The sequence below is a fragment of the Pristiophorus japonicus genome, chromosome 23, assembly GCF_044704955.1.
Source record: "Pristiophorus japonicus isolate sPriJap1 chromosome 23, sPriJap1.hap1, whole genome shotgun sequence".
NCBI classification, from domain to species: Eukaryota; Metazoa; Chordata; class Chondrichthyes; family Pristiophoridae; genus Pristiophorus; species Pristiophorus japonicus.
In genome coordinates this window covers 27,522,182-27,534,978 of record NC_091999.1, presented here as the reverse complement: position 1 = coordinate 27,534,978, position 12,797 = coordinate 27,522,182, and positions in this window count along the sequence as shown.

The window sequence follows — 12,797 nt, the reverse complement described above, 5'->3', positions numbered from 1 at the left end:
AGGGCTCAGTGCTGGGTCCCTTGTTTTTTGTGGTATATATCAATGACTTGGACTTCAATGTTGTTGGTATGATTAAGAAGTTTGAAGGTGACACTAAAATAGGCTGTGTGGTTGAGAATTAAGAAGAAAACTGCGGACTGCAGGAAGATATCAATGTACTGGTCAGGTGGGCAGTAAAGTGGCAAATGGAATTTAATCCGGATAAGTGTGAGGTAATACATTTGGGGAGGTCTAACAAGGCAAGGGATTACACATTAAATGCTACAACACTGAAAATTGTAGAGGGACAAAGGGACCTTGGAGTGTAGGTCCACAGATCCCTGAAAGTGGCAGGCCAGGTAGATAAGGTGGTTAAGAAGGCATATGGAATACTTACCTTTATTAGTCGAGGCATGGAATACAAGAGATTGGAGGTTATGCTTGAACTGGTTCAGCTGCAATTGGAATATTGTGTGCAGTTCTGGTCACCACATTACAGGAAAGATGTGATTGTACTGGAAAGGGTACAGAGGAGATTTACAAGAATGTTGCCTGGACTGGAGAATTTTGGCTATGAGGAAAGATTGGAGATGCAGAGTCCATTTTCTTTGGATCAGAGGACACTGAGGGGAGACCTGATGAAAGTGTATTAAATTATGAGGGGCCTGGATAGAGTGGATAGGAAGGACCTATTTCCCTTGGCAGAGGAATCAACAAGGGGGCACAGATTTAAAGTAATTGGTTTAGAGGAGATACGAAGGGAATTTTCTTCACCTGGAGGTTTGTGGGGGTCTGGAACTCATTGCCTGAAAGGGTGGTAGAGGCAGAAACACTCAGCACATTTGAAAAATACTTGGATGTGCACTTCAAGTGTCATCACCTACAGGGCTACGGACCGAGAGCTGGAGAGTGGGATTAGGCTGGATAGCTGTTTGTCGGCCGGCACGGACACGGTGGGCTGAAATGGTCTCCTGCCATGCTGTAAATTTCTATGATTTTATGATTAATGACATAGATGAAGGGACCGAGTGTAATGTATCCAAATTTGTTTAGGATACAAAACTAGGTGGGACAGTAAGCTGTGAGAACACAAGAGTCTGCAAGATATACATAGATAGACTATGTGAGTGGGCAGTAAGGTGGCAGATGGAGTATAATGTAGGGAAATGTGAGGTTATTCACTTTGGTAGGAACAACAGAAGAACAGAGTATCTTTTAAATTATGAGAAACTTTTAAACATTGGTGTTTAGAGAGATTTGGAGTGTCCTTGTGCAAGACACACAGAAAGTGAGCATGCAGGTATGCAAGCAATAAGGAAGGGAAATGGTTTGTCCTTTATTGCAAGGGTTTGGAGTATAAGAGTAAGGAGGTCTTGCTACAATTGCACAGGGCCTTGGTGAGACCACACCTGGAGTATTGGGCACAGTTTTGTTTTCTTATCTAAGGACGGAAACACTTGCCTTGGAGACGGTGCAACAAAGGTTCACAAGATTCCTGGGATGAGAGGGCTATCTTATGATGAGATAGTGTGTAGAATGGGCCTATATACTCTCGAGGTTAGAATAATGAGAGGTGATCTCATTGAAACATACAAGGTTCTGAAGGGGACTGACAGGTGAGATGCTGAGAGGTTGATTCCCCTGGCTGGACTGTCAAGAACTAGGGGCACAGTCTCAGGATAAGGGTTAGGCCATTTCAGACAGAGATGAGGAGGAATTTCTTCACTCAGAGGGTTGTGAATCTTTGGCATTCTCTCCCCCAGAGGGCTGTGGATGCTCAGTCTATTCAAGGTTGAGATAGATAGATTTTTGTATATTAAGGGAATCAAGGGATATGGAGATCAGGCGGGAAAGTGGCGTTGAGGGCGATGATCAGCCATGATCTTATTGAATGGCCGTGCAGGCTCGAGGGACATTATGGCCTCCTCCTGCCGCTATTTCTTATGTTGATATCCAGGGGACTCTAGATTTATTAGTCCCACCCTTTTTCTTTAAGGTAACATACTTCCTCTGAACCCTCATTATCTCTTCATTGAATGCCTCCCACTGCTCTGAGACTGATTTAACTTCAACAAAAGAACATAAGATTTCAGAGCAGGAGTAAGCCATTCGGCCCCTCGAGCCTGCTCTGCCATTCAATGAGATCATGGCTGATCTTCTACCTCAACTTCACTTTCCTGCACTATTCCATATCCCTTGATTACCTTAATTTACAAAAATCTATCGATCTCTGTCTTAAATATGCTCAAAGACAGAGCCTCCACAGCCCTCTGGGGTAGAGAATTACAAACATTAATGAGTGAATAAGTTTCTGCTCATCTCAGTCCTAAATGGCCAACCCCTTATTTTGAGACTGTGACCCCTGGTTCTAGACTCCTCAGCCAGAGGAAACATCCTCCCTGCATCTATCCTGTCACGCCTTGTAAGAATTTTGTCTGTTTCAATGAGATCATCTCTCATTCTTCTAAACTCTAGAAAATACATGCCTAGTCTACTCAATCTCTCCTCATTGGACAATCCTCCCATCCCAGGAATTCAGTTTGGTGAACCTTTGTTGCCATCCTCAACAGCAAGTACATCCTTCCTTAGGTAAGCAGCCAAAACTGTACACAATACTCCAGCTGCAGTCTCACCAGGGCCCTATATAATTGCAGTAAGATGTCTTTACTCCTGTACTCAAATCCTCTTGTAATAAAGGCCAACATACCATTTGCTTTCTTCGTTGCTTGCTGTACCTACATATTAACTTTCAGTGATTCGTGTACAAGGACACCAAGGTCCCTCTGAACACCAACGTTTCCCAATCTCTCACCAACTCATATAGCTGTTTCCAGTCCACTTTGGCTAAATCACACCTCAGCTTAGTAAAATTGGCTTTTCCCCAATTGAGAACTTTTATTCCTGGTCTGTCTTTGTCCTTTTCCATAACTACCCTAAATCAAACTGAATTATGATCACTAGCACCAAAATGCTGTCCCATCGATACCCCTTCCACTTACCCAGCATCAGTCCCTAATACTAAGTCCAGAACTTCCCCCTCTCTTGTTGGGCTTGCTGCGTACTGGCTAAAAAGTTCTGCTGGTTGCTGACCCCTCTGTGAAGGGAAATAGGTCCTTCCTATCCACTCTATCTGGGCCCCTCATAATTTTATACACCTCATTAAGATCTCCCCTCAGCCTCCTTTGTTCCAAAGAGGGTTGGTGGGCTGGAGGAGGTTACAGAGATAGGGAAGGGTGAGACCCTGGAGAGATTTGAACAAGAGAATGCCTATTTGAAAGGCTGATATCACCAGCCATCTCGCCCAGCACAGAATGTAACTCACTACCAATAGGAAGGATGTTACTTTAAATACTAAGAATGCATAATGCGGGGAAATCAATCTCTGTCCCTTTAACTAACAGCGTCATGGAAAGAGGGAAATTAATGACATTTAAACACCTGATTAACTTGGCACTGAAGTGTCTGAAACTCATAATAGGAGCTCCAGGAAAACAAAAAACTGAGCAATGTTACATTGTTTTGTTAACAAAAGAAATCTTGATTTAACTTTTAAAAGATAAATTGTTTCACAGGGATTCACACAGACTCACCCGACAGGCTGACTCAGGATCCACCCCTCAAGCACCGCGATTGGTTGCAGAACTCGCTGCTCCCTGGGCACTCCGGCCTCTGACCTCTCTTCCTGTTGGTTCCCAGGGCAATCAATCACCACTCGCCAACATTACACTGCCAGATTAAGTTGAGGGGCTTGGAGGAAGAAATAAAACAAGAGCGTGAACCTGAGTGAAGAAATAAAATTAGAGAAGCATGATGAAATGAACAAGGATAGACAATATAAACTGAAGGGTACAATCCGAAAAGGGGGTGCATGAACAGTGAGACCTGCGGGTATATGTGGACAAATCACTGAAGGTGACAGGACAGGTTGGGAAAGCAGTTAAAAAAGCTTGCAGGTAGCTGGGCATCACAGAGTACAAAAGCAAGGAGGTTATGATGAACCCTTGTAAAACACTGGTTCGGCCTCAACTGGAGCATTGTGTCCAATTCTGGGCATTGCACATTAGGATGTGAAGGCCTGAGAGAGGGTGCAGAAAAGATTGACAAGAATGATTCACGAGATGAGGGACTTCAGTTCCGTGGATTGACTGGAGAAGCTGGGGTTGTTCTCCTTAGAGCAGAGAAGGTTGAGAGGAGAATTGATAGAAGTGTTCAAAATCATGAGGGGTGTGGACAGAGTAGATAGAGAGATACTGTTCCCACTGGCAGAAGGGGAGAGAATCAGAGGAGATGGATTTAAGGTGAATGGCAAAAGAACCAAAGGTGACATCAGAAAATCTATTTTACGCAGCGAGTGGTTAGGATCCGGAAAGCACGGCCTGAAAGGGTGGTGGAGGAAGACTCAATCACAGCTTTCAAAAAAAAAAGTTGGACAAGTATCTGAAAGAAAACATTTGCAGGGCTGGGGGAAGGGCAGGGCAGTGGGACTAGCTGGGAGCAGGCAAGGGTTCGATGGGCCGAACGGCCTTCCGTTCTGTAACCATTCTCTGATTGTGTGAGCAGAACCACTCTGTTCCCTGACTCAATCTAAAGCCTTCCTGATTGTGAGCACCTGTTAAACCTGCCCTGCACCTTCACTGCTCCAAGGAGAACCACCCCAGATGCTGCAGCCATCATCTTATTGAATGGCGGCAGGCTCGAGGGGCCAAAGGGCCGACTCATCTCCTATTTCTGATGTTCTCATGTATTCATGTCACTAGTCCCCATCCTGCACCTGCTCCCTGCAGTAAGATGGCCGCCGCGCATGCTCCCTGCCTTGCAGCGGGACAATGGAAAGTATTGTGACATTGAGGAAGCCCCGCCCCCCGTGGCGGGCGGCCCCGTGCTGCCCAAAGATGGCGGCCGAACTCCCGGCAAACCCCGACAGTAACCAAGGTCCGTCCCCGCCCGAAGGTGCCCCACAGCCACCACCCGCCGACTCGGCGGCCAAATCTCACCGCCCGCACGTGTCCGTGAGAATGTGGGTCCTCAGGGAGGCTGAGCGCGCTGCCCGGGCTGCTCATCCATCCTCCGCGTGGGGCAAAACATCGTCCGTCCGCAGCTAATCTCCCACAATAGGCTGGCCCCGCGCCTGCGCACAACTCCGCCTCGCCTCACCTGGGCCCCGAGCTCAAAGGCTGCGAGCGGAGCCCAGCAACAAACCCCCCAACCGCCCGCCCGCAACACTCAGCCCGCAGCCAATGGCGAGGCGGCGCGGGGCACCAGCCCACCCAGCGCGCTGCTCCGCACCAATCAGTGGCGGGGGGCGGGGCCGGGCACCAATCAATCACTGGTCCCTGAAGTTGCTGACTCTGGCTGGGTTCAGTTCTACACTCACTGGTTCCCCTCCCCTGAAGGTACTGACTCTGGCTGGGTTCAGTTCTACACTCACTGGTTCCCCTCCCCTGAAGGTACTGACTCTGGCTGGGTTCAGTTCTACACTCACTGGTTCCCCTTCCCTGAAGGTGCTGACTCTGGCTGGGTTCAGTTCTACACTCACTGGTTCCCCTCCCCTGAAGGTACTGACTCTGGCTGGGTTCAGTTCTACACTCACTGGTTCCCCTTCCCTGAAGGTGCTGACTCTGGCTGGGTTCAGTTCTACACTCACTGGTTCCCCTCCCCTGAAGGTACTGACTCTGGCTGAGTTCAGTTCTACACTCACTGGTTCCCCTCCCCTGAAGGTGCTGACTCTGGCTGGGTTCAGTTCTACACTCACTGGTTCCCCTCCCCTGGAGGTACTGACTCTGGCTGGGTTCAGTTCTACACTCACTGGTTCCCCTCCCCTGAAGGTACTGACTCTGGCTGGGTTCAGTTCTACACTCACTGGTTCCCCTCCCCTGAAGGGACTGACTCTGGCTGGGTTCAGTTCTACACTCACTGGTTCCCCTCCCCTGAAGGTACTGACTCTGGCTGGGTTCAGTTCTACACTCACTGGTTCCCCTCCCCTGAAGGTACTGACTCTGGCTGGGTTCAGTTCTACACTCACTGGTTCCCCTCCCCTGAAGGTACTGACTCTGGCTGGGTTCAGTTCTACACTCACTGGTTCCCCTTCCCTGAAGGTGCTGACTCTGGCTGGGTTCAGTTCTACACTCACTGGTTCCCCTCCCCTGAAGGTACTGACTCTGGCTGGGTTCAGTTCCAGACACTGACATCATTCACTTTATTCCTGCACCAAGATGGCAGCGCACGCGCGGTGCTACTCACTGAATCAAAATGGAGGAACGCGGAACCTACCTTCCTGTACGAAGATGGCCGCCGTTATCCTGGGCCTGTGACGGGAGAAAGCCCCGAAGCTGCAACCGCCGATATTCCGGTTATTATTCCGGGCTTGCGGCGGACACCGGTTGTTTGTGAAGCCTCCCCACCTCCCCGCTGGTCCCTTACTCCGCTCTGTCCCGCTGAAAAGTACACTTCTGAGGAGCCTTCTTAAAACATGTCTTCTCCGCCATTACAAGCCTCGCGCATGCTCCAAACACAGCCAGGGCCCGCGCCTGCGCACTGAGCTCCTGTAGTCTGGGTGCGGCACTTTCTTCTCCGCCGGGCACGCTGGGTACAGAAGATCATGTTCAATCGGTGCAGGAGTGGGCCAGATACTGCACGGTTATATACAGAGTAAAGCTCCCTCTGTATTGTCCTAAACAATCCCAGGGCAGGTACAGCACGGGTTAGTTACAATTTAAAGCTTGCTGTACGCTGACTCATCAAACACTCCCAGGGCAGGTACAGTACATATTAAATACACAGTAAGGATCCAGCTACACTGTCCCACCAGGTATTCCCAGGGCATTTACAGCACGGGTTAGATACAGAATAAAGCTCACTCTGCACTGTCCCAAGAAACAATCCCAGGGCAGGTACAGCACAAGTATTTTGTTGTTAATCTGTAAATAAAAAGCCCCCTGATTAAAGGGGGGAGGAGACACAAATAAACCAATTAAACTTTGGACGGTAAACTTAAATCAAATTAACAGTTAGTTGCTGGAGGTGATGATGCACTCCAGTCCGTCTGGTGCTGATCTCTTACAGAAGGCCGCAAGCGTACTGGTGGCAGGTACAGCACATGTTAGATAGAGAGTAAAGCTCCCTCTACAGTGACCTATCAAACACTCCCAGGGCAGGTACAGCATGGGTTAGATCCGGAGTAAAGCTCCCTCTACATTCACCAATCCAACACTCCCAGGGCAGGTACAGCAGGGGTTAGATACAGAGTGAAGCTCCCTCTGCACTGTCCCATCAAACACTCCCAGTGCAAGCACAGCATGGGTTAGATACAGAGTGAATCTCCCTCTACACTGTCCCATCAAACACTCACAGGGCAAGTACAGCATAATTTAGATGCAGGGTAAATGTCTTTCTAAACAGGCAATCCAAAATTGCACAGGACAGGCACAACACAGGTTAGGTACACATCATCATCATTATAGGCAGTCCTTCGAAATCGAGGAAGAGTTGCTTACACTCGAAAGGTGAGTTCTTAGGTGACTAAATAGTCGAATACGGGAATTACAGTCTCGGTCACAGGTAGGACAGCCAGTCGTTGAAAGAAAGGGTGGGTGGGACTGGTTTGCCGCATGCTCCTCTGCTTGGTTTCTGCATGCGCTCAGCGATGAGACTTGAGGTGCTCAGCGCCCTCCCCGGATGCATTTCCTCTACTTAGAGTGGACTTTGGCCAGGGACTCCCAGGTATCAGTGGGGATGTTGCATTTTATCAAGGAAGCTTTGACGGTGCACTTGAAATGGTTCATCTGCCCACCTTGAGCTCGCTTGCCATGTAGAAGTTCTGAGCAGAGCGCTTGCTTTGGGAGTCTTGTGTGAACCATGTGAACAATGTGGCAAGCCAGATTAGGAAAAGGGGAGGTGTAACGAGACCTGGGTGTCATGGTACATCAGTCATTGAAGGTTGGCATGCAGGTACAGCAGGCGGTTCAGAAAGCAAATGGCATGTTTGCCTTCATAGTGAGGGGATTTGAGTACAGGGACAGGGAGGTGTTGCTACAGTTGTACAGGGCCTTGGCGAGGCCAAACCTGGAGTATTGTGTACAGTTTTGGCCTCCTAACTTGAGGAAGGACATTCTTGCTATTGAGGGAGTGCAGCGAAGGTTCACCAGACTGATTCCCGGGATGGCGGGACTGACATATCAAGAAAGACTGGATCAACTGGGGTTGTATTCACTGGAGTTCAGAAGAATGAGAGGGGATCTCATAGAAACGTTTAAAATTCTGATGGGTTTAGAAAGGTTAGATGCAGGAAGAATGTTCCAATGTTGGGGAAGTCCAGAACCAGGGGTCACAGTCGAAGGATAAGGGGTAAGCCATTTAGGACCGAGATGAGGAGAAACTTCTTCACCCAGAGAGTGCTGAACCTGGGGAATTCTCTACCACAGAAAGTTGTTGAGGCCAATTCACTAAATATATTCAAAAAGGAATTAGATGAAGTCCTTACTACTAGGAGGATCAAAGGGTATGGCGCGAAATCAGGAATGGGGTACTGAAGTTGTATGTTCAGCCACGAACTCATTGAATGGCGGTGCAGGCTAGAAGGGTCGAATGGGCTACTTCTGCACCTATTTTCTATTTTTCTATGTTTCTATGTGTGTCCCTGGAGATGGAGCATGCGGTATCCACGAGAGATGGGCACCGCAGAGACTGGAGTGCATCATTTCAAGAGGGAACTGAATTTTAATTTTAATGAATTTGATTTGATTTGACAAAGCTTCTCTTAATGTTGAATTGTTAAGTTTTGTTTTTGGTGCTCTCAAAAATAATAAAGGGGCACTTTAATGAAAGTTTCTGGAGTGTGACGCCCCTCCCCACTTTAATCAGGGGACACTTGATTATTGTTTTACTTAAAATAGTTGTGAACAATGTGGCCCACCCAATGGAACTGGTCGAGTGTGGTCAGTGCTTTGATGCTGGTGATGTTGGTCTGATCGAGGAAACACCAGGACTGGTTTAATGAGAATGACGAGGAGATCGAAGAGCTAATTGTTAGCAAGCACAGGGCATTTCTGAACCTAAAACAACAACCCAACTCGGGAGCAGCAAAGCAGCATTACAGACGGCTTAAGGCCGAGGTCCAAGAAAAAACTTGTGACCTAAAGCATAGATGGTGGGTCGAGAAATCACAGGAGGTTCAGCAGCTGGCCGACAGCCATGATGTGTGACGAGTCTTCATCGCAGTCAAGGCCACCTATGGCCCAAGCACCCAAGGCCCCACCCCACTGCTGGCCAAGAATGGGGAAACACTCATCAAGGACACTGAGGCAGTCAGGACCCGCTGGAAGGAGCACTTCGAAAATCTCTTTAACTGAGACTCTGCCTTTGACTCGAGTGTCCTCGATTCCAACCCAAAGCATGCTACCCGCCAACATCTCCGCAAAACCCCAGCCCTGCACGAGATAGAAAAGGCCATCCACCAGCTCAAGAACAACAAGGCAATGGGAGCGGATGAAATCCCCACTGAGGCACGAAAGTATAGCAGAGAGGCAATATTGGCAAAAATGCATGACCTCATCTCTCTCATCTGGAAGGAGGAGAGCATGCCTGGAGATCTCAGAGATGCAGTAATCTTTAACAAAGGGGACAAGTCCGATTGCGGCAATTACAGATGGATCGCCCTGTTATCAGCCACTGGGAAAGCCATCACTAGAATCCTCCCAAACCGTCTTCTCCCTGTGGCTGAGGAATTCCTCCCGGAGTCACAGTGTGGTTTTCGTCCACTACGGTGTATGACGGACATGAGTAGGTACACAGTAAGGATCTCAATACGCTGTCCCATCAGACACTTGCAGGGAAGGTACAGCATGGGTTAGATACAGAGTAAAGCTCCCTCCACAGTGTCCCATCAAACATTCCCAGAGCAAGTACAACATGGGTTAAACAAAGATGATACAGCTCCCTCTATACTGTTCCATCAGTCATTCCCAGGGCAAGTACAGCACAAGTTGGATACAGACTACATCTCCATCTAACTTGTCCAGTCATTCCAGGGCTGATATAGCATCGGATAGATATAGAGAAAATCTCCCTCTACACTGTTCTGCCAGACATTGCAAGGGTAGGTACAGCATGGGTTAAATACAGAGTAAAGCTCCCTCTACACTGTCCCATCAACCGTTCGCAGGGCAGGTACCACCAAGCTCATGGTCTACAGGATTGTAGTAATACCCGCCCTCCTGTATGGCTCAGAGGCATGGACCATGTACAGTAGACGCTCAAGTCACTGGAGATATATCACCAACAATGTCTCTGCAAGAACCTACAAATCCCCTGGGAGGACTGGCACACCAACATCAGCGTCCTTGTCCAGGCTAACGTCCCCAGCATTGAAGCACTGACCACACTCGATTAACTCCACTGGGCAGGCCACATAGTTCGCATGCCAGACACAAGACTCCCAAACCAAGTGCTCTATGTAGAGCTCCTTCATGGCAAATGAGCTAAAGGTGGGCAGCGGAAACGTTACAAGGACACCCTCAAAGCCTCCCTGATAAAGTGCGACATCCCAACTGACAACTGGGATTCCCTGGCCAAAGACCACCTTAATTCGAGAAAGTGCATCCGGGAAGTTGCTGAGCACTTCGAGTCTCAATGCCACGAGCATGCAGAAATCAAGCGCAGGCAGCGGAAAGAGCATGTGGCGAACCAAACACACCCACCCCTTCCCTCAATGATTATCTGTCCCACCTGTGACAGAGTCTGTGGCTCTCATATTGGACTGTTTAGACATCAAATAACTCACTTCAGGAGTGGAAGCAAGTCTTCCTCGATTCCGTGGGACTGCCTATGATGATGATGATGATGAAGAGGAGGACAAGTCAGGTTAGATGCAGAGTAAAGCTCCCTCTACAAAGTCTCACCAGACATTCCCAGGTAGGCACAGCATGGGTTATTAAAGGTTAAGTCTCCTTCTAGCCTGTCCCAAACACTCACAGGGTAGGTACAGCATCGGTTAGATACAGAGTTAATCTCCCTCTACGCTGTCCCATCAAACACTCACACAACAGGCACAGCACGGGTCAGTCAGAGAGTAAAGCTCCCCATAGATTGCTCCATCAAACACTCTCATTGCAGGTACAGCACGGGTTAGATACAGAGTAAAACTCCCGCTAGTCTCATTAAACATTCCCAGGGCAGGAACAACACGGGTTAGATACTGAGAAAAGCTCACTCTACACTGTTCCATCAAGCACTCAGAGGGAAGATACAGCACAGTTTAGATAAGAGAGAAAAGCTTGCTCTGCACTATCCCATCAAGAACTGCCAGGGCAGGTACTGCACAGGTTAGACAGCAAGGATTAGGCTGGGTTTTCCTGAACTTGGGGCCTGGGCAACAGAAGGCACAGCCACCAATTATAATCAGGGATGCTCAGGAAGCCATATATCTCATGGGTGAGCGGGTGTCAGCGGTGGTTGTGGGGCTGGAGGAATTTACAGAGCTAGGGAGGGGCAAGGTCACGGAGGAATTTGAAAATAAGTATAAGAATTTTGAAATCAAGGCGTTGCTCAACTAGAAGCCAATGTAGGTCAGTGAGCACTGGGGTAATGGGTGAGCTGGACTTGGTGCGAGTTAGGGCATGGGCAGCCGAATTTTGGATTAACACTAGTTTATGTAGAATAGAATGTGGGAGAAGTGCATTGGAATAGTCAAGTCCAGAAGTCACACAGGCATGGATGAGGGCTTCAGAAGTGGATGAGCTGAGGCAAGAGCGGGGACGGATGATGTTACAGAGGTGGAAATAGGCAGTCTTAATTATGCTGTTGATATCTGATCAAATAACCTATTTCAGGGTTAAGTATGAAACCAAGGTTGCGAACAGTCTGGTTCAGGCTCAGACAGAAGTTGGGGAGAGGGATGGAGTTTGTCACTCGGGAACGGAGTGTGTGGCAATGACAATTACAAATATCAGAATATTTCACAGGCTATCACGTGCAAAATGCATGGATGAGTTTTTAAAATCCAATCTGTTGCAAAAATGGGTTACAGAAAGTAACAGACTTCAAACCTTATGCAAGATGGTTCAATAAAGGGGTGGTTCAAAGGATTTCAGCTGAGTTTAAGGTGAGACACTGCAGTTAAGTCTACAACAACCACAACCCATGTACTCAAACGGAACAAGTTTGGGGTTTGATAGAAGGCGAACTAGGTGAGAAGTGATATAAGTTAGATTAATAAAAAGCACTAAAATGGAAGAGTCAGTAACAGAACATCAATTAGTCTCCTCTGATCATGGAGGAATCAAATATTCGACACAATGTGTTTGAAACAAAGATAATGTATTCAACATTTATACACAATATTAATCTCCAGCTCAGGTATAGGGGTTATTAAGATCATCAGAAACAAACATGAGGTGCCAGAATGAACATGGTTCAGTGCCCAAAGCAATCACAGTAAATCCTGTTCGAGTCACAAATGCAGCCTTTTTGCTCAGCTCATTTAAAACTGAGATGAGGAGGAATTTCTTCTCTCAGAGTGTTGTAAATCTGTGGAATTCTCTGCCTCAGAGAGCAGTGGAGGCTGGGTCATTGAATATATTTAAGGAAGAGATAGCCAGATTTTTGAGCGATAAGGGAGTAAAGTGTTCCGGGGAGTGGGCAGGGAATCATAGAAACATAGAAACATAGAAAATAGGTGCAGGAGTAGGCCATTCGGCCCTTCGAGCCTGCACCACCATTCAAGAAGATCATGGCTGATCATTCCCTCAGTACCCCTTTCCTGCTTTCTCTCCATACCCCTTGATCACCTTACCGTAACGGACACATCTAACTCCCTCTTGAAT